The sequence below is a fragment of the Rana temporaria genome, chromosome 11 (genome assembly GCF_905171775.1).
Source record: "Rana temporaria chromosome 11, aRanTem1.1, whole genome shotgun sequence".
NCBI lineage: Eukaryota > Metazoa > Chordata > Amphibia > Anura > Ranidae > Rana > Rana temporaria.
The window spans coordinates 8,763,221-8,789,230 of NC_053499.1; the positions used below are offsets into that span (position 1 = coordinate 8,763,221).

The 26,010-nt window shown below is 47.8% G+C and overlaps 1 protein-coding gene across 4 annotated transcripts in view; it reads left to right on the forward strand.

Moving 5' to 3' along the window:
* SBF2 (SET binding factor 2) overlaps positions 1–26,010 on the forward strand; it is a 420,356-nt gene that overhangs the window by 54,925 nt on the left and 339,421 nt on the right. The window lies entirely within an intron of this gene.

Sequence of the window (26,010 nt, forward strand, 5' to 3'; positions counted from 1 at the left end):
TGTCCCTCAATCTGTAGATTATAAATAGAATATTCTAGAATGTCCTGAAGCAGGATTATTAATCGTTGTGATTTCCACAGTCTCCTTGTAATCCTTTTCTGCATTTTGTGGCCTCCACTATGTTTATCTACTTTTTTTTTTTTATTTGGCATCAGAATATTGATATATTTTTTTTTTTTTGTCAATAAGATTTCTATTGGGCATTCCAGGTTTTGACAGTCCCTTGTTATTACGTTTTGCTGTTACGAAACCGTGTTCTTTTTATAACTGAGCACTAAAGACTGAAGTTTAAGTCGTTTTAAGCTTTTTCTTTCCCCCTCTCATCATGTTGTAATGAATACCATTTTTATACAGAGTGTTGTCATTGTTGGGTCACTGTGCTATATCACCTCCCACCGATTGAGTTATTGAGCACAGTGTTTGTCAGTAGCTGGTTTAGGCAAATTTCTGCCTAAGGCCTCTTTGACATAGGCTGTCCGATCAGGTCCGCCTGTCCGTCTTTTTAGGCGGACCTGATCGGACACTGCATTGTCATCTATGGCAGGGCTCGACAAACCCCAGGCGCCAGGTCACCCATGGCAACCAGCAGTTTTGTGTTGGCATGCCGCCAAATTCTCCCTCGCTTACCCATCTGCAGACCCGGGCCTGGCATAGCGGGTGCTGTCGGGTAGAGGGGGGGGGGGAAGGGGACTTGTGTCCGCTCTCTTTTCCCTTCTAGTTGTTGACCCGGAAGTAACGTGTGTGACATTACTTCCGGGTCCCCGGTCACATTTTTTCTGGCCATCAGGGCCGGGAAAGAATGGGAGGCGGGGCGATGAAAGAATGGGAGGCGGGGCGATGAAAGAATGGGAGGCGGGGCGATGAAAAAATGGGAGGCGGGGCGATGAAAGAATGGGAGGCGGGGCGATGAAAGAATGGGAGGCGGGGCGATGAAAGAATGGGAGGCGGGGCGATGAAAGAATGGGAGGCGGGGCGATGAAAGAATGGGAGGCGGGGCGATGAAAGAATGGGAGGCGGGGCGATGAAAGAATGGGAGGCGGGGCGATGAAAGAATGGGAGGCGGGGCGATGAAAGAATGGGAGGCGGGGCGAAGAAAGAATGGGAGGCGGGGCGAAGAAAGAATGGGAGGCGGGGCGAAGAAAGAATGGGAGGCGGGGCGAAGAAAGAATGGGGGGCTGGGCGATGAAAGAATGGGGGGCTGGGCGATGAAAGAATGGGAGGCGGGGCGATGAAAGAATGGAAGGCGGGGCGAAGAAAGAATGGAAGGCAGTGTGTGTGATTGAAAGAATGCAATGCAGAGCGACGTGTTTTATACAGGTATCTGCACCCCCCTCCCCCTCCCACTGAGGGGGGGAGGGATCTAAAAGGCGGAGGTTCACTTTTTGTGTGAACCTCCGCTTTAAGCAGAGGCGCCCGTGTGAAAGACTTCCCTTCGCATTTGGCGTTTTGGGATCTCGGGCAGAATCGCTGTGATTCTGGGCAGCATCCCCAAATCCACTCATCACAAAATGCATGCTCGGGTGCCATTCATTTTCAGTGGCACCTAAACACGGTGCGTTTTTTTTTTTCCTGCGACTTTCTCAGCATACCGCAACGTTCGAAGCCCGACACCGAAAATAAGTTTCTGATCCTTTTTTGGACAACAAGCTTTCACGCATTGCGGTTTGCCGTAATTGCCGTGCAATTCACTTTTGCAAAAACCACGCCACGTTAGGTGCCATTGAACGTGGCTGGCACCCGAACACGTGTTTTGCGATTTTTGCAGTACATTTTTAAATCGCAGGGCAGAAATCCAGCGTTTCCCAAAACGCCAAATCTGGACAATCAACTCGTGGTGTGGCGCTTAAATCTCAGATCCACTTACCGTATTTATCGGCGTATACCGCGCACTTTTTTCCCCTTAAAATCAGGGGAAAATTGTGGGTGTGCGATATACGCCGATCCCTGCTGTCTCTGAGCGCCGGAGCCGAGCGTACTGCACACCGCAGCCACGCGAGAGGAGTTAAACACACAGGAAATCCAGCTCCTCTCGGCGCCAAATCCAAAAACAAACACCGCTGCAACCCCAGGCAAGGTGCAGATGGACTCGCAGACGGTCACGCTGGACGGAGACGGACACCTGGATGGAGGCCGCAGACGGACCCCGCGCAAGGCCGCAGATGGCCGCCGGACAAGGCCACCGATGGACGCCATGCAAAAATGTAAGTTTTCTTTCCTTAAACTACCTTTCTAAGCTTGGGGTGCACGTTATACGCCGGCATGCGATATACCCCGATAAATACGGTACTTTTTATTGGCTGTCAAGTAGGGGGGGGGGGTTCTCAGATGAAGTGCAGCACTGTGGTGACTTCATGAAAATGCAACCGGCCTACTGCAGCTCTGGTTGTGACTCTTGGCAAGGAACTCAGACAGTGACTTTATGGGAGTAATAAAAACATCTGATTGGGGGGGGGGGTATATAAGAGGTAGGAGGGAAGGATGGGGGGACTCCTGTGCCTGGGGGGAGATTTTAAAGGGATCAATTCCAATTCTTGAAAGTTAATCCTTCCTGGACCTTTATTAACGTGCTGCCGCAGTTCACAAAAGGAAGAGGAAGTGCGCATGACCTGATATTATCTTCGGCTTAGTAGTGATTCTTATCCCTATGGGAATTCTCCCTTTTTCTCTCTCTCTCTCTATTTAATAAAACGCGTCCGGACTTCTGTTCTTTGACTTTTTTTCCTAGCGACATTTTGCTTGAGAACTGCAGGGCGATTTGTTGTAAAGGTTACTGGGGCTCTGTGAATGACTTCAGTGGACTGTCACTGGCCTGGCTGGTATTTGGCCTCAGTAATCCCCACTGATCACCTGACCTGCGCCCTTCAGCCGGCTGCTCGTTATGCTCAGTCATGACTCTATACGGTAATGACTTATGTACTGCGGTGTATACGTGCGAAGATTTGCATTTGGTTTAACCCTTCGCTGTGTGTTGTCCCCGGGGGGGGGGGGGGGGTAGCAGTTACAGCTGTGTAGGCCATTCACATAAGAAATGTTCTACTTTTTAAAGGGAACCTATAGTACTGTGCATTAGACATCAACGCAATTGGCTTTAGGTAAAATTAAAAATTTTTGATTTTTACATTTTTTTTTTTTATACATTTTGACTTTTTGCGTCAACATTTACAAGAGATGAACATTTGATGTTCCTGTTTAAATGTGTGTTTACTTTACTGTTCCATATTTTAATTGCTATATTTCATGTAGAGTTTTGTAAATGCTCCCTCTAGTGGTCATCTTCTTGTTATTGGCATTGCTTTCTTAAAGTAGTAGTAAACTCTTTACTACCGCTTTTACCTACAGGTGAGCCTATAATAAGGCCTATAATAAGGCTTACCTGTAGGTATAAAGAATATCTCCTAAACCTGTACGGTTTAGGAAATATTCCCCTCGCAATGCGCCGCGGGGATCCTCGGCTAAAGGCCCGGACCTTTCCAGAATGAAGTCTCCCGCGCGCATGTGCGGGAGTAACGACATCGCCGATCACAGCGCTGGAGCGGCGATACCGGGAAGACTTGCCGAGGCAAGATGACATCTCGCTCGGCGTGGACCAGGTAAGTTCTCTACACCTCGTTCCAAGGTAAGTATTTCATAATGAGCTAGTATGCGGTGCATACTAGCTCATTATGCCTTTTGCCTTGCAGGTGTAAATAAATAAATACAATTATTGCGGGTATACAACCGCTTTAAAGTGGACCTTCAGTATTTTTTTTTCATCTTTCCATCTATTAAGGCCTCTTTCACACGGACGGATAGAATGGTGCTTTTAGCTGCGGATTTTACCGCAGCTAGAAGCACACAATGCTTTCCTATGACATCATTCACACACTACGGTTACCTGCGGTTTTGTTCCCCGCGGTTTTGTGCGGATAGAAAAAATAGATCTCAATGCGTCCAGCTGCGAAATCCCACAGCTATCGGCACATAACCGCAGGTAACCGCAGTGCACTGTGTCACCTGCGTTTGGTATGAATCTTGAGGAGGGAACTCCATGCCAAATTTCAAATAAAAACACGGCATGGGTTCCCCCTACAAGAGCATACCAGGCCCTTGGGTCTGCTATAAATTTTAAGGAGACACCCAGTACGCCGAAAAAACGGCGTGGGGTTCCCCCCCGAAATACATACCAGACCCGTATCCGAGCAGCAGCCTGGCCGGTCAGGAAAGGGGTGGGGACGAGCGAGCGCCCCCCCTCCTTAATCGTACCAGGCCGCATGCTCTCAACATGGGGGGGTAGGTGCCTTGGGGCAGGGGGACGCCCTGTGCCCTCCTCCCCCACCCCAAAGCACCTGTCCCCATGTTGATGAGGACAGGACCTCTTCCCGACAACCCTGGCCGTTGGTTGTCGGGGTCTGCGGGAGGGGAGCTTATCGGAATCCGAGAGCCTCCTTTAAGAAGGGGGCCCCCAGATGCCGGCCCCCCGCCCTAGGTGAATGAGTATGGGGTACATCGTATCCAATAAGAGGAGAATAATGACACCAGTTCATCCTTATCTCGACTTAATTTCCTTCCACAGAATTCTCGGAGGAAATGCATACAATGCTTTTAATGAACGGTCTGATAACGCAATGCCTAATTAGCGATCTCTTCCTTAAAAAGTCGATGTGACGGCGAAGGACGGCGCTGAGTCACCCCTCAGGCATCAGAAGAATTATCGCCACTTCCAGCCCTCGATGACTGCGCTGCCACTCACCCAGACGTGTCGCATTCCAGCGATTTATGAAGCAGAATTCCATGTATTTTTGTACCGTGCGTTTTATGTCACACGTGAAATGCGAAGCACCAACATCCCACGTTTTTTATGGGACGTGTTGTAACTTTTGCGGTCCGCTCGCCGTAAATAGGCAGCATATGTCTGGCAGGGCCGTTCCCAGAATTGGCTTCCTTTTGTTGTGTTTGCGGTGTTAAATATGTTCCTTACACACCGCGCCGGATTTCTGGATCGTTCTTGTTAAGTAGACCGGTTTATGATGATTGTGATTAATGGAGAAGGATGGGATCAATAAACTGAAGGTTGGCTAAACCTGTGACCAGGCTACGGGCATTCCTATGTAAAAATCTTCCTTAATAGAAGATATATTTTATTTTTCTGTCAAAGTATATGTAAAACTTTGTTCCATGTTCCTGGATTCGAGGCCGACAGGACACCCCCCTACCCCTGCAACCATCTGACAACGTAGCAAGCAAGGAGGCAGCTGCTTGATCACTAATGCTTTTCTCCACTTCAAGTACTTGCTCAAAACAAGCAGTGGCAGGAATAATGCAGAGAAATCTGAGGATGACGACGTGCGCCTGTGTTTGCAGTCCTCTTGCCATTGCTCGTCTTGGGCAATTGCTTGAAGCCAAGACCAGTGGCAACTATCAGACTGTCTCCTTGCTAGCTAATGTGTGCCCACATCTGAATTCCTCTTGCCATTGCTTGTCTTGGGCATTTGCTTGAAGCCTGGGCCAGTGGCAGTTATCAAGCTGTCTCCTACCTAGCTAATAAGGTGTACACACTTCTGCATTCCTCTTGCCATTGCTTGTCTTGGGCAAGTGCTTCTGCATTTCCCTTATGCCTTGCTTGTCTTGGGCAAATGCTTGAAGCCTGGACCAGTGGCAGTTATCAAGCTGTGTCCTTGCTAGCTAACAATGTGTACCCACTTCTGCATTCCTCTTGCCGTTGCTTGTCTTAGGCAAATGCTTGAAGCCAAGACCAGTGATGGTTATCATGTGCCCACTTCTGCATTCCTCTTACCGTTGCTTGTCTTGGGCAAATGCTTGAAGCCAAGACCAGTGGCCGCTATCAAGCCGTCTCCTTGCTAGCTAAAATTTGTGCTCACTTCTGTATTCCTCTTGCCTTTGCTGGTCTTGGGCAACTACTTGAAGCCAAGACAAGTGGCAGCTATCAGACTGTCTCCTTGCTAGTTAACAATGTGTGGCCACTTCTGCATTCCTCTTGCCGTTGCTTGTCTTGGGCAAGTGCTTCTGCATTTCCTTTATGCCTTGCTGGTCTTGGGCAAATGCTTGAAGCCAAGGCCAGTGGTGGTTATCAAGCTGTCTCCTTGCTAGCTAACAATTTGTGACCACTTCTGCATTCCTCTTGCCGTTGCTGGTCTTGGGAAAATGCTTGAAGCCAAGACCAGTGGCAGCTATCAAGCTGTCTCCTTGCTAGCTAACAATTTGTGCCCACTTCTGCATTCCTCTTGCTGTTGCTTGTCTTGGGCAATTGCTTGGACCCGAGGCCAGTGGCATCTATCCGACTGTCTCCTAGCTAGCTAGCACTGCGTGCCCACTTCTGCATTCCTCTTGCCGTTGCTTGTCCTGGGCAATTGCTTGGAGCCGAGAGCAGTGACGATTATTAAGTGGTCCCCTTTGCTAGCTAACAATGTGTGCCCACATCTGCATTCCTCTTGCAAAATGGTGCTGGATATCCTGCAGCCAGGAAATGAGGCGGGCTCTGTCTGACTTGCAGCTTCTAAGTGCCGTTTCACACAGGGGCAACCCAACTTACAGCGCAACTTTGCAAGGCAATTTGGAGGCGTCGTCCGTGCGACTTCAGCGCGACTTTGAGCAACTTACAACGCAACTTAAAGTTGCCTCCAGGACAAGCGAATTTGGCTGTCGCCAATCACAGAATTATCAGCTCTGTGGGAGGGGGAGGGGTTTGCCTGGGTAAACTAGTTTCTTTTCCTATAAAGTCGCTTCAATATGGATGAAAATCCGACTTGGAGGAAACTTCCATTGAAATCTATGGGTACAAATTGCCTTGAAGTAGTACAGGAGCCTTTTCTGAAGTCGGAGCGACTTCCGTAGTGTACATTAAGATAGTTCTCATTTACTTCCATGGCAATTCTTATGTCCAGCAGCTTGGGGCGACTTGAATACTTACAAGTCGGATCCCAAGTTGCTGTAGTGTGAACCAGCACTAATGCACATTGGGGTTGATTTACTAAAGGCAAATAGACTGGGCACTTTGCAAAGAGCAGTTGCACTCTGGAAGTGCAGTTGCTCCAGAGCTTCGTAAATGAGGTAAAGCTTCACTTTGCAAAGAATACCCAATCCTATGCAAGAAAAAACAAACACAAACATTTTTGCTTGCACATGATTGGATAATGGAAGTCAGCAGAGCTTCTGCTCATTTACTGAGATCTGGCGCAACTGCAATCTGTTTGTCTTTAGTAAATCTATCTCATGGTGAGAAGCTCACAGTGTGCAGTGAAATCAGATGAAGCCATTTCAGTCCAGAAGAGGAGCCGGTGCAACTGTGCAAGATTGGAGGGAAGTCTGGCGGTCAGATTTAACCTTTTGATGACCACTTCAATTTAAAGGATTTGCAGTGCAGGGGCCAGAAACGTGTTCAGCAGGTGAACAGCAAGGGGAGGAGCCAAGATTTTGCAGCAGGGTAGGTGAAGGACCCCGTGGAGGTAAGGGTAACGCATTCGTTACACTTGCCCCTCCTGTTTTGCTTTGTCTTTTGAGTTGTTGAGTAGAGTTGTTGAGTAGAGTTGTTGAGTAGAGTTGTTGAGTAGAGTTGTTGGGTAGAGTCGTTGGGTAGAGTTGTTGGGTAGAGTCGTTGGGTAGAGTCGTTGGGTAGAGTCGTTGGGTAGAGTCGTTGGGTAGAGTCGTTGGGTAGAGTCGTTGGGTAGAGTCGTTGGGTAGAGTCGTTGGGTAGAGTCGTTGGGTAGAGTCGTTGGGTAGAGTCGTTGGGTAGAGTCGTTGGGTTGCATCTTGATATAGCGTAGTAATTTACCCCCTAGGATCCCGATGCGCTGGTACATATACTAGGGCCAATTTAGACGGGAGCCAATTATCTTACCAGCATGTCTTTTTAAAGTTCTTGGCGGTAAAATCAAGGAAGCATAAACCCCCCCTCCCCCTTTACTGGAGAGGTGATACCAGAAACTACCAACTGACCACTATGATCCCTGAACAATGGCAGACTGCGTCTCTTGGGGCCCCTGTTGTGAATAATAAAACATTTTTGATGTCTAGGATTGAGATTAAGTAATACCTGGTGTGTTTTGTTTGTGCCAAAGTACACGTGTGAAATTTTGCGTTAGTTTTACACCCTCTGCGCTCCGCTCCAGGTTTAATAAAGCTCTGCATTCCCGACATGCCATGACATCATATTGCAATATCTAACACTTAATTTGGAAGGGAACAACAAGGCGATTTTTGGTTTTGTTTAGCGTCCAGATTTATTACAACGCTGTTTTCCCAGGCCATGGCACGTGTCCAGGAACGATGGAATTTATGGACTTTGTATTTTAATATAACTTATTAGATATCAACGTTCAATTTCTGTGAAATCTTAAAGGGGTTGTAAAGCTTCGCGTTTTTTCACCTTAATGCATCCTATGCACTGAGGTGAAAAAACATCCGATGCTTACCGGCCCCTCAGCCCCCCGTTTACCCCCCCCCCCCGTTTACTTACCTGAGTCCTTGAAAGTCCAGTGTTGACAACGTGCCGGCTTCTCGTCTCTTCATTGGATAGATTGATAGCAGCGCAGCCATTGGCTCAACATACGAGAGGGGCGAGTCCTGTAGTTGGCGGCTATGGACGCCGAATACAGGACTCGGGAGCGCGCCCGCAAGGTAACCCCCTTGGGAAAGTGCTTCCCAAGGAGGTTAGCTGATGCGGGGAGGAGCTGAGACAGCAACAGAGGGACCCCAGAAGAGGACGATTGCGGCCACTGTGTGCAAAACAAGCTGCAGAGCGGAGGCACGTATGACATGTTTGTTGTGTTTTTTTTTGTTTTTGTTTTTTTAAATCAAACCTATAGTAACTACCGTTCCAAGGAGAAACCGAAAAGGAGGACAGGTAGCAGTAGGTGTTGTCCAATTAGTCTTTAAGGGTCTAACATTTGACTGAAGGAACAGTACATCATCTATCCAGTCCACACTGACTGAAAAGTATCCCTACGATCACCGGAGAACCAGCTGGTAGAATGGCAGGGTAGTATAGAAGCCCATGTGTCCAGCTATAGAGTTTCATTGTTAGATACTTGGCTGTAGAACCAGCTGGGAGAATCGTATGGAAACCCAATTGTCCAACAATGGCGTTTCATTGGATTTCCACATTGCATGGCCAACATTTTATTACAATTCCAACTAAGATTCAGAGGACAAACGGAAAGGGAAGACAGGAAGCATAATGTGTTGTCCAACCAGGCTCTAGAGGTCGAATATTGACTGAAGGAACAGCATCCATCCCAAAAAGGATCCCTACAATCAAGCTGGAGATACAACTGGCATGATAGTATGGAAGCCGAAAAGGGTGAGTATAGCCTCTATTAGATTTTACTATATAATTGAATACATGTGCCAGCATCCCATTTGATTTGTAGAGAATGAGTCCAAATGAATAAGAACTAAAGGCTGCTTGGGACCAATTAGCATAGATGCTCGTAGGTCAAGGGTATTGATTGGGACTTTTGAGGCACTCATAGGAAACCATAATCTGGTATAAAAACAATATTTATTTACATACAACAGTATACATATAAAAACATTAGGGACAAGCCCCACGGATCAGATAAGGTAATGTAAAAGGAACAAAACCATCTATGTCTAATAGGTGGAGCCAGCCAGTAGCCTCGACCGGTTTCGCGGTTGTACCGCTTCTTCAGGAGGGTCTAGGAGATATGTACAAAGTATACAATGAAGACAAGCATAATGTAAGATATAATATACAACGAAAATTCAAAGCAGTACATTATCTAGGGGAGTCAAAATTGAATGCTCACCTAAGCTGGTCCAGGTGATCAAGTCAAGGCCTGGTTTTTATACCAGATTATGGTTTCCTATCAGTACCTCGAAAGTCCCAATCAATACCCTTGACCTACGAGTATCTATGCTAATTGGCCCCAAGCAGCCTTTAGTTCTTATTCATTTGGTCTCATTCTCTACATAGTATGGAAGCCCATGTGTCCAATGATGGCGTTTCATTGGATTTTCACGTTGCCTGGCTAACATTTTTATTACCATCCCAACTACCATTCCAATGAGAAACGGAAAAGGAGGACAGGAAGCAGTAGGTCCTGTCCTATTAGGCTCTAGGGGTTTATTATTGACTGATGGAACAGTACAGCATCCACTCCCTCCAGACTGCCCGAAAAGAGTCCCTACAGTCACTGGAGAACCAGCTGGCAGAATGGTTGGATAGTATGGAAGCCCATGTGTCCAGTGATGGATTTTCATTGGATTTCCACATTGCCTGGCCAATATTTATTACCAACAGGAGAAGCAGAAAAGGAGTACAGGAAGCAATAGGTGTTGTCCAACCAGGCTCTAGAGGTCTCATATTGACTGAAGGAACAGCATAGCACCCCATCCCCTCTACACTGACTGAAAATAATCCCTACAGTTACCAGAGAACCAGCTGGAAAAATGGTAGGATAGTATGGAAGCCCACGTGTCCAGTGATGGAGTTTCATTGGATTTCCACATTACCCAGCCAACTTTTTATTAGGAAGGAAATCTCTTCTGAGCTATTTTACCGTATTGGATTTTCAAAGAATAACAAAGCTAACAAAATCATATGTAGCTTATCTTTAAATCAATATTTACCAATGATATGGCATGTTGGCTGCTTGGTCCTATCTGGTTTTAACCGAGTCCGATGTCTATGCTGCAATAAAACATCCTGAAGTCAAAGACGTGAGCTGTGCTCGTTGTGGTCAGGAGGGGTTCACAGGCAGAAAGTGAAAGCTTATCGTGTTTCTCATTAATTACCCCGAGTACATTTCATTCCCAAGTATTGGCTGACATATCTGCTGGGGCTTTTCAGATAACAGGACGGCCACATAATCGGCACAGATCGTCTAAAAGTAACTATGCATCGGGGGACGCTTGTTCCCGGAGGTTGAGCTCAAGCCAAAACCAGTTCTTTTAATTTGGGATATAGCGAGGAAGGGTTTCTTTTATCAAGTAGGAGCTGCATGAAGGCTTTATCTGATGTGCTGCAGATTCTAATGCACATTTTGAGACATTTAAAATAAATAAATCCTAAAACAGTATGGAGATGTTTGATTCAGCTCACAGTGTGCAGTGAAATCAGAGTAAGTTTTAGTCCAGGAGAGGAGCCGGTACGACTGTGCAAGACCGAAGGGAAGCCTAGAGGTCAAATTTAATCATTAGGCCAGGCCTCGACAAAATCCGGGCGCCAGGTCGCAATTGCGACAAGAAATTGTGACCTGGCGCCCGGCGGTAATTGAGGCCGCGGCTTTGCGGCCTAGAAGGCCGCAAAGCCGCGGCCTCAATTACCGGCCGTCGCGGGCCCGCCGTGATCGCGGGGAGGTGGGGGGCGCACGGAGGCACCACATCCACACGATCGCGGCGGCCGGTAATTTAGGCTGCGGCTTTGCAGCCTTGTGAAGGCCCAAGCTGCCTTCTGTGACCTGGCGCCATCTGGTGGTGCCCGTTGGCATTACAAGTAAAACAGCAGTTCGAATGTGTGTTTTTTTATTTTTTTTTACTGTTTTCACTGCCATCTCATTCCCTCTAATTACAACCCTCAATGCACATTATGTATATTTTTTTATTCTAACACCCTAGAGAATAAAATGGCGATCGTTGCAATACTTTTTGTCACACCGTATTTGCGCAGCGGTCTTACAAGCGCACTTTTTTTAATAAAAAAAATAAGACAACAGTAAAGTTATCCCAATTTTTTTTTATATGGTGAAAGATATGGTTACGCCGAGTGAATTGATACCCAACATGTCACGCTTCAAAATTGCGTCCGCTTGTGGAATGCTGGCAAACTTTTACCCTTTAAAATCTCCATAGGCGACGTTTAAAAAATTCTACAAGTTGCATGTTTTGAGTTACAGAGGAGGTCTAGTGCTAGAATTATTGCTCTCGCTCTAACGATTGCGGCGATACCTCACGTGTGGTTTGAATACCGTTTACATATGCGGGAGCCTCAGGGTTTGTGGGCATTCCCTGGGACCCCCCATTCGTTACTAGAATATGCGGGCGCTACTCACGTATGTGTTCGCTTCTGCGCGCAAGCTTGACGGGGCGCGTTTTCTGGCTCCTAACTTTTTTTTAGCTGGCTCCTAGATTCCAAGCAAATTTGTTAAACCCTGCATTAGGCTATTTTTACAGCGAATCGTTTTGCAGGCGCTATAGCGTTAAAAAAGGCACCTGCCAAGCGCCCTGAAAGTGCCGCTTCTTTTCACCCTGGAGGGGTGCTCTGGCAGTACGGCAAAAAAAGTCCTGTGAGGCGCTGTAGGAGCGGCGAATACACCGCTTCTAAAGCGCCCCACCCATTGAAATCAATGGGCAGTGCCGGCAAATTGCTGCTGCAGCGGCGCTTTGTGGGCGGTTTTAACCCTTTTTCGGCCGCTAGCAGGGGTTAAAAGTGCCCTGCTAGCGGCCGAATAGCGTCACAAAACCGACGGTCGCCAACGCCCCCACCGCCCCAGTGTGAAAGTAGCCTTAGTTACACTCAGAATTCAATCTAATGTTCTTCTCTGTTTCCAATAAACCCTCAAATTCTTCTGCCTGAGACGGCATTCCCCCCCCCCCCCCCCCCCCCAATAATTATGTTTTGTTTATTCAGCGCACATTTCATGAGGCAGAGGGATGTTTTAAGTACAACCTTGGGAGGAATATGTGAAAGTTATTGGTGATCCTCGGGAATGTGCGTCTCCTGATATACGGAATTCTGCCATTTTTTTTTCACTAGCATCTTCCCGGAGTGATCAAGACTTGATTTCTACAATATGAGTCTAAGAAACATTGCAGATGTTCCATTTTCACAAAAAATCCTAAGAAAAATATATTTATTGGAGTATAGCGCGCACCCCTAAAGTTGCCCCCCAATTCCTGTGGAAAAAAAGATTTTTGTACTTACAGTTTGGTGTCTTGCGCGGCGGCCTCGTCGGGTCCGGCGTCCGTCTGCGGCTTCGGGTGTCCTCTTCGTCGGGTCCGGCGCCCGCCCCGCTCGTTTCCCGCGTCGAGTTTGAATACTGCGCCGGCATATACCGAGCGCAGTACACTCGGGCAGGCTCGGCTACTCTCGCGCTGACGTCCTGTACGTCCAGGACGTCAGCGCGAGAGGAGCCGAGACTGCCCGACAATACACGAGTACTGTGCTCGGTATATGCCAGGGCAGTATTCAAACTCGGCGCGGGTATCGGCGTATATCGCGCACCCACGATTTTGCCCTGATATTCAGGGCAAAAAAGTGTGCGGTATACGCCGATAAATACGGTATATATTTTTCCTGGTGGGACTCCACTTTAAGGTGAAAAAACATGAAGGTAAAAAATCTTTCGACTATTTTTCGTCCAGTGCATCCTGGGAAAGGCAGTGAACCAATTAAATGATCGGGGGGGAAAGGTATCTGGGAAATCCTGTATACCCATTGAATACAATTGCCACAGCTGCAATGAAGAAGCATTCAATTTGATTTTTTTTCTACTTTTGGAAAATCTTAGCTGACTGCTGATCAAAATGGGAAAAATAATATAAAAAATCTCATTTACAGAAATGACTTGTACAGCTCTTCTATGTGTTCTAGAATTGTTTAATAAATGCAGAGTTCTCCTTTAAGAGCTGTCACAGCAGCGCCTGGCTGCGGCCAGATCATTATTGAATTACTGGGGTTGCCGTGACATGTCACATTCTTTTGTCCCTTTTGAAAAACAAAAAAGTCTCGGAGGTCGCGGCTGCTTGAATGGCGTTAGGATGTGAGCGATTAAAGGGCTTTAGATGAAGCGGTCTCATAAAGTTATAAGATTTTCCTATCATAACCAGAGGACTCGGGACAGGAATGCAGCAAATCCTACATGGTGTACATTCTGCAGGGGGGGGGGGATAAGATGGTTTTTGGGTAAACACTGATTGGATTTAAGGCTCCCTTGGGATCAGCGCAGTTTAGAGGATGACATGCCATGACAGAAGACGCATACTTTTATCATCACAATTCATAACACTGTCCATGGGGGGTTGAGGTCAAGAATCTGTGTAATTCCTCAAAAACTGTCATCGTAACCATTTTTGTTTCCGCATAATCAGCCCCCTACACCCTCCTCGTTATGGAACCTGCCATTCACTAAGGCCCAGATTCTCGTAGATGGGCGTAAATTTGGGCGGGCGCAACGTATCTGATTTATGTTACGCCGCCGCAAGTTTTTCAGGCAAGTGCTTTATTCACAAAGCACTTACGTGTAAAGTTGCGGCGGCGTAACGTAAATCACCCGGCGGAATTCAAATTCGGCGGGTAGGGGGCGTGTATCATTTAAATGAAGCGCGTCCCCGCGCCGAACGAACTGCGCATGCACCGTCCCTAAAATATCCCAGCGTGCATTGCTCTAAATGACATCGCAAGGACGTCATTGGTTTTGACGTGGACGTAAATTACGTCCAGCACCATTCACGGACGACTTACGCAAACCATGTAAATTTATAAATTTTTGACGCAGGAACAGCGGCCATACTTAACATTGGCTGCGCCTCATAGACCCAGGGGCAACTTTACGCCGGGAAAAGCCTAACGTAAACGTCATGACTTTACTGCGTCGGCCGCGCGTACGTTCGGGAATTCGCGTATCTAGCTAATTTGCATACTCGACGGGGAAATCGACGGAAGCGCCACCTAGCGGGCAAAAAAAAAAAATTGCAGTTAAGATCCGACGGCGTAAGAGACTTGCGCCTGTCGGATCTAATGGATATCTATTCGTAACTGATTCTAAGAAGCAGTCGCATAGATACGACGGCGCTAGGCAGAGATACGACGGCGTATCTGGAGATGCGCCGTCGTATCTCTTTTGAGAATCTGGGCCTAAATCTTCTTGTGCAAATCTTAATGGATCAGTAAACCAAAAAAAAAAAAAAAACAATTATAGGCTCTGCAATTATTGTGTAGAACATAATTGTCCTTTTTTAATTTTTTTTATTAATACAATGAATTTAGATGAAAACACCGGTCGATCCTGCCAGTGACTTCCTCTTGTTTGGTATCTACCCCCTACAGTAGGGTGACCAGACATCCCGGTTTCCGGGGACAGTCCCTGGATTGAGGACACTGTCCCCGGAGCCACTCTGTCCCCGGATTTGTCCCAGGATTGCAGTGGCATGGGGGGGGATCTGGTACTCTCGCCCCCAGGTGCAACATTTGGGGCGGCGCATAATCATTACTGTGCCCCCCAAGTATGCTGTGTTGCCCTCCCCCATCCAGGGACTCCTGTGGTCCAGCCTGTCCCCCACGATCCCCCTGGTGCGGGCAGTCTGTGTGTGTGTGTGTGTGTGTGAGGACAGTGGAAAATTTGGCCCTGGACTTCACCCAGACTGGCCCACTTTGACAGGTCTCTCCCATGGCGGCCGGACAACTCCCGCAACCCCCCCGGCCACCCAAGCCCCCTCCCCCTCTTCACTAGCCATTCTACTTTATTAGAGTAGAACGGCCGGTACTGGTACTCTTATAGGCAGTACCAGTGGGGAAGCCCGACATTATTTCACCCGGGGCAAAGAATCAGTTCAGTGCCCCCCCCTTATGAAACAAGATTAGGCAGAAGTGAATAACTCCCAGGCCATAGCTGTTGAGTCAGCCGTCTGTCCCCTCCCCCATGCTCCTCTATTGTCCCCCATGCTCCTCTGGTCCTCCCCTGCTTCTCTGTCCCCCCCCCCAGGTGAGTGCTGCGGGGAGGGAGAGGAAGTGAGCGCTGCAGGAAGGGAGAGACAGAGGAGCAGAGGGGGGGGCGGTCCGCTGTCACTGAAGCCGGCCCACTGAGCCATCAGCCCACCGGGAAACTCCCTGTAGTCCCAATGGCCAGTCCATCCCTGGACATAAGAGGCAATTTTTTTTTTGTTACTTTGTTTCTCAGAACAAACTATTTCTAATCTGAACCTTTGGGTGCTTGTGCTCTCAGACGTAATCTGTAGACTTTCCATTTCTTCGTCTCGTATAACGTACATTTATCTGACGTGGCTTGGCCAGAATACTCCATACTTGTTACAAATTAAAGCTCTCGAAGATAGTTATTTTACTGGCTTTCATAAGAGTTAAAATGTAATCCTTGTTCAAATGCCAACCATGTCATTGTCCTTCAGTAAATGTACGGTAGCTTTCCGCAACTACTGCAGTAAATGACTGCATACAGAGGCGGCTCTAGGCTTTGTGAGGCCTTAGGCAAAACTTGACATGGGGCCCCACTCACGCCGATGATGGGGGAAAAATAATTCAAGGACAAGAGCCTCTTCCCCACAACCCTGGCCGGAGGTTGTGGGGGTCAGGGGGCTTATCGGAATCTGGACTCCCCCTTTAACAAGGTGGCCCCCCAGATCCTTCTCTTTAATAACTAAGGGGCGGGGCACCCGGCAATGTCATCTGCTGAACCCGCCCCCTTGTGACGTCATTGACTGAGGGCATGCTGGGTCATTGACATCACAAGGGGTGGTGTCACCGATATTTACTGGTTGTTAGGGATGCTGGAGGCCCCTCTCCTAAATCAGGGCTCTTAATTCTGCCTGAGCACAGCAACGTTAAGGTCCCCTGTCCCTCAAAACTGCAGTAATGCAGTGGGTAAGTTAGGCGGCAGTGAGGCCCCTGTGAGTATAAGGCCTTGGGCGACCGCCTAATTTGCCTAATAAAAGAGCCGCCTCTGACTGAATACATAACACATAAAGCAGAACCCCGGCAAAATATGCAAATCTTGTGTTTGGATAATTTTCTGCATGCCGTAAAAAGGGAGGTCCTGCACTGTGAGCCAGTCCTGGTAGCTCTTTAGAGCTTTAAAGTGGTTATAAACCCACTTAAAAAATAAATAAAAAATACCTCCGATCGAAGCCCCCGCAGCCGTCCTCGTACACAGCTTCGGTGGCCGACATCTCTCCCGGGGGTTACTTACGGTTATCGCGGCTCCGGCACTGTGATTGGCCGGAGCCGCGATGATGTCACTCCCGCCCTTGCGCGCAGGAGCCGCGATGATGTCACTCCCGCGCTTGCGCGCAGGAGCCACCAGTCACGGCATGGCCTCCTTTTTGAAACGGCACGATCGCCTTTTTTTAAAGTGCGCTTGCGCCGTTGACATGGGCGCCCATCATTATTGTAGGGCAGGTTAGCCTTAATCTAGGCTTACCCGTACGTAAATGTGGTTGTAAAGGGTTTACAACCACTTTTTAACTGGTTGCCGACGTCGTTTTAGCCCGTAGCTATATGTCAGCTTTCGCACAGGCCACTAGGGGCGCGTGCATGCCGCCGGAGGCGCGCACCCCACGCTCGCCCCCGATTTCCCGTGCGCGTGCCCGACGCGATCGCTCGTTACAGAGCTAGGATCGGGAGCTGTGTGTGTGTAAACACACAGCTCCCGGTCCTGTCAGGAGAGAAATGCTGATCTTCTGTTCATACAATGTATGAACAGAAGATCAGTCATTTCCCCTAGTGAGGCCACCCCCCTACAGTTAGAACACACCCAGGGAACACACTTAACCCCTTCCCCGCCCCCTAGTGTTAACCCCTTCACTGCCAGTGGCATTTTTATAGTAATCCAATGCATTTTTATAGCACTGATCGCAATAAAAATGCCAATGGTCCCAAAAATGTGTCCGAAGTGTCCGCCATAATGTCGCAGTACCAAAGAAAAAACGCTGATCGCCGCCATTACTAGTAAAAAAAAATATTAATAAAAATGCCATAAAACTATCCCCTATTTTGTAAACACTATAACTTTTGCGCAAACCAATCAATAAACGCTTATTGCAATTTTTTTTTAACGAAAAATAGGTAGAAGAATACGTATCGGCCTAAACTGAGGAAAAAAAATGTTTTTTTATATATTTTTGGGGGATATTTATTATAGCAAAAAGTAAAAAATATTATTTTTTTTCAAAACTGTCGCTCTATTTTTGTTTATAGCGCAAAAACTAAAAACCGCAGAGGTGATCAAATACCACCAAAAGAAAGCTCTATTTGTGGGGAAAAAAGGACGTCAATTTTGTTTGGGAGCCACGTCGCACGACCGCGCAATTGTCAGTTAAAGCGACGCAGTGCCGAATCGCAAAAAGTGCTCTGGTCTTTGACCAGCAATATGGTCCGGGGGTTAAGTGGTTAAGGTAAACACATCATTCCAGAACACTATCCCGTCTTTTCAGGCTGGAATTCCTCTGTGTGTGACTTTAGCAGGTGTCTGGTATTGGTGAAAGTCATTTTTCTGTTGTCCTTGTAATAGAATGTGACCTTACACAGAGGAGTTAAACATTAGCTGGTAGAGAAAGTGGAAAAATATCAATCATTTATCTGGGCTCTGCCCGTAGTCTGGAATAACAGTCCCGAGCCTGACCTGCCCTGACTCAGGTTCCTTCATTTTATTATTAAAGTGTCAAAATTATAAAGCAATTATAGACATTTAATAATTTATGATTAGGAAAAACTGTTCTTGAGCTCCAGTCATTGGCTTTCCCCACACTGCCTGTCATTGACGGGAAGCGGGCACCGAGCATCATTCTACCTGTATAAGGACCGCCACTGGACCAGATGAGTCCTGCTGGAGAGGAACCATTACCCCGCCAGAGCTGCATTATTTTCTTTTAACCACTTCCATACCGCGCATATTCTCTCCTACATGTAACATAATTTTTTTGCTAGAAAATGACTCGGAACCCCCAAACATTATATATTTTTTTTTAGCAGACACCGTAGGGAATAAAATGGCGGCAACTTTTTATGTCGCACGGTATTTGCGCAGTCATTTTTTTAACGCAATTGTTGGAAAAAATAACAGTAAAGTTGGCCAAATTTTTTTTTGGGATAATGTGACCGATAATGTGACACCGAGTAAATAGATCCCTAACATGTCACGCTTTAAAATTGCGCACACTCGTGGTATGGCGTCAAACTTAAAAATCTCCATAGGCGACGCTTTTTTTTTTTAAAGGTTACTTGTTTAGAGTTACAGAGGAGGTGTTTGGCTAGAATTCTCTCGCTCTAACGTTCGTGGTGATGCCTCACATGTGTGGTTTGAACGTCGTTTACATATGCGGGCACGATTTACGTATGCGTTCGCTTCTGCGTGAAATCTCACGGGGACTTTGCAGGGATAATGGTGGGCATTTAGAATTCCGAGGGATAATGGTGGGCATCCAGAATATAGAGGGATAATGGTGGGCATCCAGAATTTGGACAGATAATGGTGGGCATCCAGAATTTGGAGGGATTATGGTGGGCATCCAGAATTTGGAGGGATAATGGTGGGCATCCAGAATTTGGAGGGATAATGGTGGGCATCCAGAATTTGGAGGGATAATGGTGGGCATCCAGAATTTGGAGGGATAATGGTGGGCATCCAGAATTTGGAGGTATAATGGTGGGCATCCAGAATTTGGAGGGATAATGGTGGGCATCCAGAATTTGGAGGGATAATGGTGGGCATCCAGAATTTGGAGGGATAATGGTGGGCATCCAGAATTTGGAGGAATAATGGTGGGCATCCAGAATTTAGAGGGATAATGGTGGGCATCCAGAATTTAGAGGGATAATGGTGGGCATCCAGAATTTAGAGGGATAATGGTGGGCATCCAGAATTAAGAGAGATAATGGTGGGCATCCAGAATTTGGAGGTATAATGGTGGGCATCCAGAATTTGGAGGTATAATGGTGGGCATCCAGAATTTGGAGGGATAATGGTGGGCATCCAGAATTTGGAGGGATAATGGTGGGCATCCAGAATTTGGAGGGATAATGGTGGGCATCCAGAATTTGGAGGGATAATGGTGGGCATCCAGAATTTGGACAGATAATGGTGGGCATCCAGAATTTGGAGGGATTATGGTGGGCATCCAGAATTTGGAGGGATTATGGTGGGCATCCAGAATTCTGAGGGATAAAGGGTGGGCATCCAGAATTTGGAGGGATAATGTTGGATATCCAGAATTTGGAGGGATAATGGTGGGCATCTGGAATTCTGAGGGATAATGGTGGGGCATCCAGAATTCGGAGAGATAATGGGTGGGGGGATCCATAATTCTGAGGGATAAAGGTGGGCATCCATAATTCTGAGGGACAAAGGTGGGCATCCAGAATTCTGAGGGACAAAGGTGGGCATCCAGAATTCTGAGGGACAAAGGTGGGCATCCAGAATTCTGAGGGACAAAGGTGGGCATCCAGAATTCTGAGGGACAAAGGTGGGCATCCAGAATTCTGAGGGACAAAGGTGGGCATCCAGAATTCTGAGGGATTAAGGTGGGCATCCAGAATTCTGAGGGATAAAGGTGGGCATCCAGAATTCTGAGGGATAAAGGTGGGCATCCAGAATTCTGAGGGATAAAGGTGTGGGCATCCAGAATTCTGAGGGATAAAGGTGTGGGCATCCAGAATTCTGAGGGATAAAGGTGTGGGCATCCAGAATTATGAGGGATAAAGGTGTGGGCATCCAGAATTATGAGGGATAAAGGTGTGGGCATCCAGAATTATGAGGGATAATGGTGGGCATCCAGAATTTGGAGGAATAATGGTGGGCATCCAGAATTTGGAGGGATAATGGGGGGCATCCAGAATTTGGAGGGATAATGGGGGGGCATCCAGAATTTGGAGGGATAATGGGGGGGCATCCAGAATTCTGAGGGATAATGGTGGGCATCCAGAATTCTGAGGGATAATGGTGGGCATACAGAATTCTGAGGGATAATGGTGGGCATCCAGAATTTGCAGGGATAATGGTGGGCATCCAGAATTTGCAGGGGTAAAGGTGGGCATCCAGAATTTGGAGGGATAATGGGGGGGGCATCCAGAATTTGGAGGGATAATGGTGGGCATCCAGAATTTGCAGGGATAAAGCTGGACATCCAGAATGGTGATGGATGAATATGTGGTCCATGTATTCTATAACTGTGTTTATTGGTGAGCCTTGAACACCACATTATCACCACCAAGACCATTGTAGGCCGGGGGGTTTCCCGATACAATGCTGGGAATTTCCTTGTTCCTTTTATTGATTTCAAAGCTTAGAGTGTATCTAAAGCCAAAACCTTTTATAGATTTGGATAGAGTGGTGAAGGGTTAGAACACTTGCCAAGCTTGTTGAGTAAATTTTAAAAATGAAAGCGCCACACCATAATATTCATGTCCATGTAGAAGTCTATTCAGGGGGCCAATTTAGACGAGAGGCAATTAACCAACATGTCTTTGGAAGGTGAGAAGGAGTACCTGGAGGAAACCCGCACAGGGAGAACATACAAGTTCCAGGCAGGTAGTGACGTGGTTGGGACTTGAACCGACGACCCTAGGCGGAAGTGCTAGCCACTGTGTTGCCCAATCCAAAAATATGTTGGCCATTGGAACAGGAGGAGAGATCTTCCAATGGGGCACCTGTTCTGATGACGGTTCAAGGGGACTTCTCCAGAGCAGGGAATGAAGGGAAATCTTTCCAGTGGGAAACCACAAAAAATAAATAAAAATAAAATAAACAATGTTCATTTTCAATGCTATAAAGTTTTTTTTTCAATTTGTTTGTATCAAACATTTGAGGAATAGATCTTTTTTTTTTTCTTTTCTCTTTACGCACCTCGTGCCTTGCCTTGTGACCGCACCTTGGCAGGTTATGCCCCGGGGCAAGACAATGGCAGCATATGTTTGCTTCAGGTTGGTTTTCTTCACCTGCCTCACGTAGACGATCCACACCGAGCAGACTGAAGCCAACGGAACAAGATGAATGGGTTCAGATAGGCGTGTGTGTGTGTGCGCGTGTACGTGCGCGCTCCAATTTGGGATTCCTAGACTACAATTGCTGGGACAGGTTAGACAAGCCTGACATTGTGTACGTGCCAGTTGGGAATTAATCTCGGGTTTGCAATGTTCTCCTAATCCGGAGATGTCTCGAACAAAGCAGAGCCTTTCAAGTTTTGGTCGTGACGTTTCCCGGGCATTATAGGTTCAATCGTTTTGGATGATTTTGTGAAACCACATACTAATTCTATGTTCTTTTTTCTTTTACTTTGCTTTTAGTGTTTGTTGGTTGTTGAATTTGTTAATCTGCACCTTTCTTTTGCTGGCAGCCAACGGGTTGTCTCTTCAATGGTTGCAGCTCCTTGATAGCAGATTTCCTTGTATGTTTTTCCTGCTTTCTGATTGGTTGTCTGGGTTGCAAATTGGAAGCATTTAGTTGCCTAGATTAGTGGTCTTCAAATAGTTGCACAGGGGCCAGATGCGGCCTTTTGAGTGCCCTTATCTGGCCCTTGGGGCACTATTCCTCCAACTGGTACAAGGCACCATGTATTCGAGTGACATTAGCAATGGGGCAGAATTACTGCCACTGACGCCAAGAATGGGGCACCATTCCTCACACTAATAACAATAGGGCACCATTCCTCACACTGACACCAATGATGGTTCACTATTCCCCCCACTGACACCAATGATAGCTCACTACTGCTCCCAAGACACCAATGATGGGTCACTATTGCTCCCATTGACACCAATGATGGGTCACTATTGCTCCCATTGACACCAATGATGGGTCACTATTGCTCCCATTGACACCAATGACGGGTCACTATTCTCCCCCACTGACACCAATGATGGTTCACTATTCTCCCCCACTGACACCAATGATGGTTCACTATTCTCCCCCACTGACACCAATGATGGTTCACTATTCTCCCCCACTGACACCAATGATGGGTCACTATTCTCCCCCACTGACACCAATGATGGGCCACTATTCCTCCCACTGACACCAATGATGGGTCACTATTCCTCCCACTGACACCAATGATGGGGCAGTATTCCTCCCACTGATACAAGGCACTATTCATCCAAGTGACGTTGGCAATGGGGCATAATTCCTGCCACTGACACCAGGAATTGGGCACCATTCCTCACACTGATAACAAAAATTATGGGGCACTATCCCCCCCACTGACGAGAATGATGGGGCACAATTCCTTCCACTGACACCAATGATGGGGCACTATTGCTTCTCCAATACCAAAAATGGGGTACCATTCCTCTCACTAATACCAATGAATGGAGTATTGTTACTCCTATTGTATCCAGGGTGTTTTCTACTTATGCTGGGCAAAAGTCCAACCCCCTCATAGACCTAACTTGCCCCTGTTTTTCGAGACAGTAAGTGGGGAAGAAGTTCAAAGCTGTAATGTCTGAAATTTTAATGGCAATTTTGTATCTTCTGGTACTTTCCTCAAAACAGAATTCCAGGCAATTGCTAACTATTCTCCTTCCCACACCTCCATCAATGAGCTTTTCCTCCCCACCTCCATCAATGAGCTTTTCCTCCCCACCTCCAGCAATGAGCTTTTCCTCCCCACCTCCATCACTGAGCCTTCCCTCCCCACCTCCATCAATGGTCCTTGGCTCCCCACCTCCATCAATGAGCCATCCCCTCGCCATCAATGAGCCTTCCCTCCCCACCTCCATCAATGGGCCTTCCCTCCCCACCTCCATCAATGGTCCTTGGCTCCCCACCTCCATCAATGAGCCATCCCCTCGCCATCAATGAGCCTTCCCTCCCCACCTCCATCAATGGGCCTTCCCTCCCCACCTCCATCAATGGTCCTTGGCTCCCCACCTCCATCAATGAGCCATCCCCTCGCCATCAATGGGCCTTAGCTCCCCACCTCCATCAATGGGCCTTGGCTCCCCACCTCCATCAATGGGCCTTGGCTCCCCACCTCCATCAATGGGCCTTGGCTCCCCACCTCCATCAATGGGCCTTGGCTCCCCACCTCCATCAATGGGCCTTGGCTCCCCACCTCCATCAATGGGCCTTGGCTCCCCACCTCCATCAATGGGCCTTGGCTCCCCACCTCCATCAATGGGCCTTGGCTCCCCACCTCCATCAATGGGCCTTGGCTCCCCACCTTCATCAATGGGCCTTGGCTCCCCACCTTCATCAATGGGCCTTGGCTCCCCACCTTCATCAATGGGCCTTGGCTCCCCACCTTCATCAATGGGCCTTGGCTCCCCACCTTCATCAATGGGCCTTGGCTCCCCACCTTCATCAATGGGCCTTGGCTCCCCACCTTCATCAATGGGCCTTGGCTCCCCACCTTCATCAATGGGCCTTGGCTCCCCACCTCCATCAATGGTCCTTGGCTCCACACCTCCATCAATGAGCCATCCCCTCGCCATCAATGAGCCTTCCCTCCCCACCTCCATCAATGGGCCTTTCCTCCCCACCTCCATCAATGGGCCTTTCCTCCCCACCTCCATCAATGGGCCTTTCCTCCCCACCTCCATCAATGGGCCTTTCCTCCCCACCTCCATCAATGGGCCTTTCCTCCCCACCTCCATCAATGGGCCTTACCTCCCCACCTCCATCAATGGGCCTTTCCTCCCCACCTCCATCAATGGGCCTTTCCTCCCCACCTCCATCAATGGGCCTTTCCTCCCCACCTCCATCAATGGGCCTTTCCTCCCCACCTCCATCAATGGGCCTTTCCTCCCCACCTCCATCAATGAGCCATCCCCTCGCCATCAATGAGCCTTCCCACCCCACCTCCATCAATGGGCCTTAGCTCCCCACCTCCATCAATGGGCCTTAGCTCCCCACCTCCATCAATGGGCCTTAGCTCCCCACCTCCATCAATGGGCCTTAGCTCCCCACCTCCATCAATGGGCCTTAGCTCCCCACCTCCATCAATGGGCCTTAGCTCCCCACCTCCATCAATGGGCCTTAGCTCCCCACCTCCATCAATGGGCCTTAGCTCCCCACCTCCATCAATGGGCCTTAGCTCTCTACCTCCATCAATGGGACTTAGCTCCCCACCTCCATCAATGGGCCTTACCTCCCCACCTCCATCAATGGGCCTAAGCTCCCCACCTCCATCAATGGGCCTTAGCTCCCCACCTCCATCAATGGGCCTTAGCTCCCCACCTCCATCAATGGGCCTTAGCTCCCCACCTCCATCAATGGGCCTTAGCTCCCCACCTCCATCAATGGGCCTTAGCTCTCTACCTCCATCAATGGGACTTAGCTCCCCACCTCCATCAATGGGCCTTAGCTCCCCACCTCCATCAATGGGCCTTAGCTCCCCACCTCCATCAATGGGCCTTAGCTCCCCACCTCCATCAATGGGCCTTAGCTCCCCACCTCCATCAATGGGCCTTAGCTCCCCACCTCCATCAATGGGTCTTCCCACCCCACCCACCTCCATCAATGAGCCACCCCCCGCCCACCTCCATCAGTGAGCCACCCCCCCACCTCCATTATTTCTATGCTCCCAGATGTCTCCCTGCTTACACAGAATACATACCGAGCGCCGACCCAGAATAGAAACCATTGCGAGTATTTTTGGACGATCCACTCTCGCCAGCTGTGCTGGGACTTTGTTCGAGGACTTTGTGTAACCGGTGCGGATCCGCCGTGCTTTTTTTCAGTTGTCTTGACTCGCGCTCGAAAGGCGTGATGAACATGTGCTGCTAATTATTGCACAACAAGAGCAAAGTTTCTGGCCCCCCGAAAACGTCATTTTTAATTTATGCTCCGGCTTATTTAATGTTCACTTCAATTGCTAATGTACTTGTCGAGGAATCGAATGTTCACCGTCCACAGCTAGTGAGCTAGTAATAGGACGGCAGGTGCAGCCAATGTTGGATTTAGGTTTAAAGGAGAACTCTGGTCTGAATCCAAAATGTTTTTATAGTTACGAATAGCGGAGCTCGTTAGATCTCCAAAAAAGATTAATAGCAGAGCTTGTCATCTCCAAATATTAATCACAGCCTGTGACGCTAGTTGGACCACTAATTCGAAAACCAGAAAGAAAATTTGAAAAACTAACTAACTAATAATTAACTATTAAATTAAAGGTATTGGAATTTTCTTTCAAATTTGGCTGTTAGTGAACTTAAAGAATACAAATTTACCTGAAGTTACCAATACGATCCAAATTTATCTAAAGTTGCAAATTATCCAAAATATTGACTGCCGCATCTTAATGAATGGAATGGAAAAAATTAATAAAAAGTTATTATTGTTATTTTTTTATTATTGTTAATTTGTTACGTTCCATTTGTTTAGTTACGGCTAG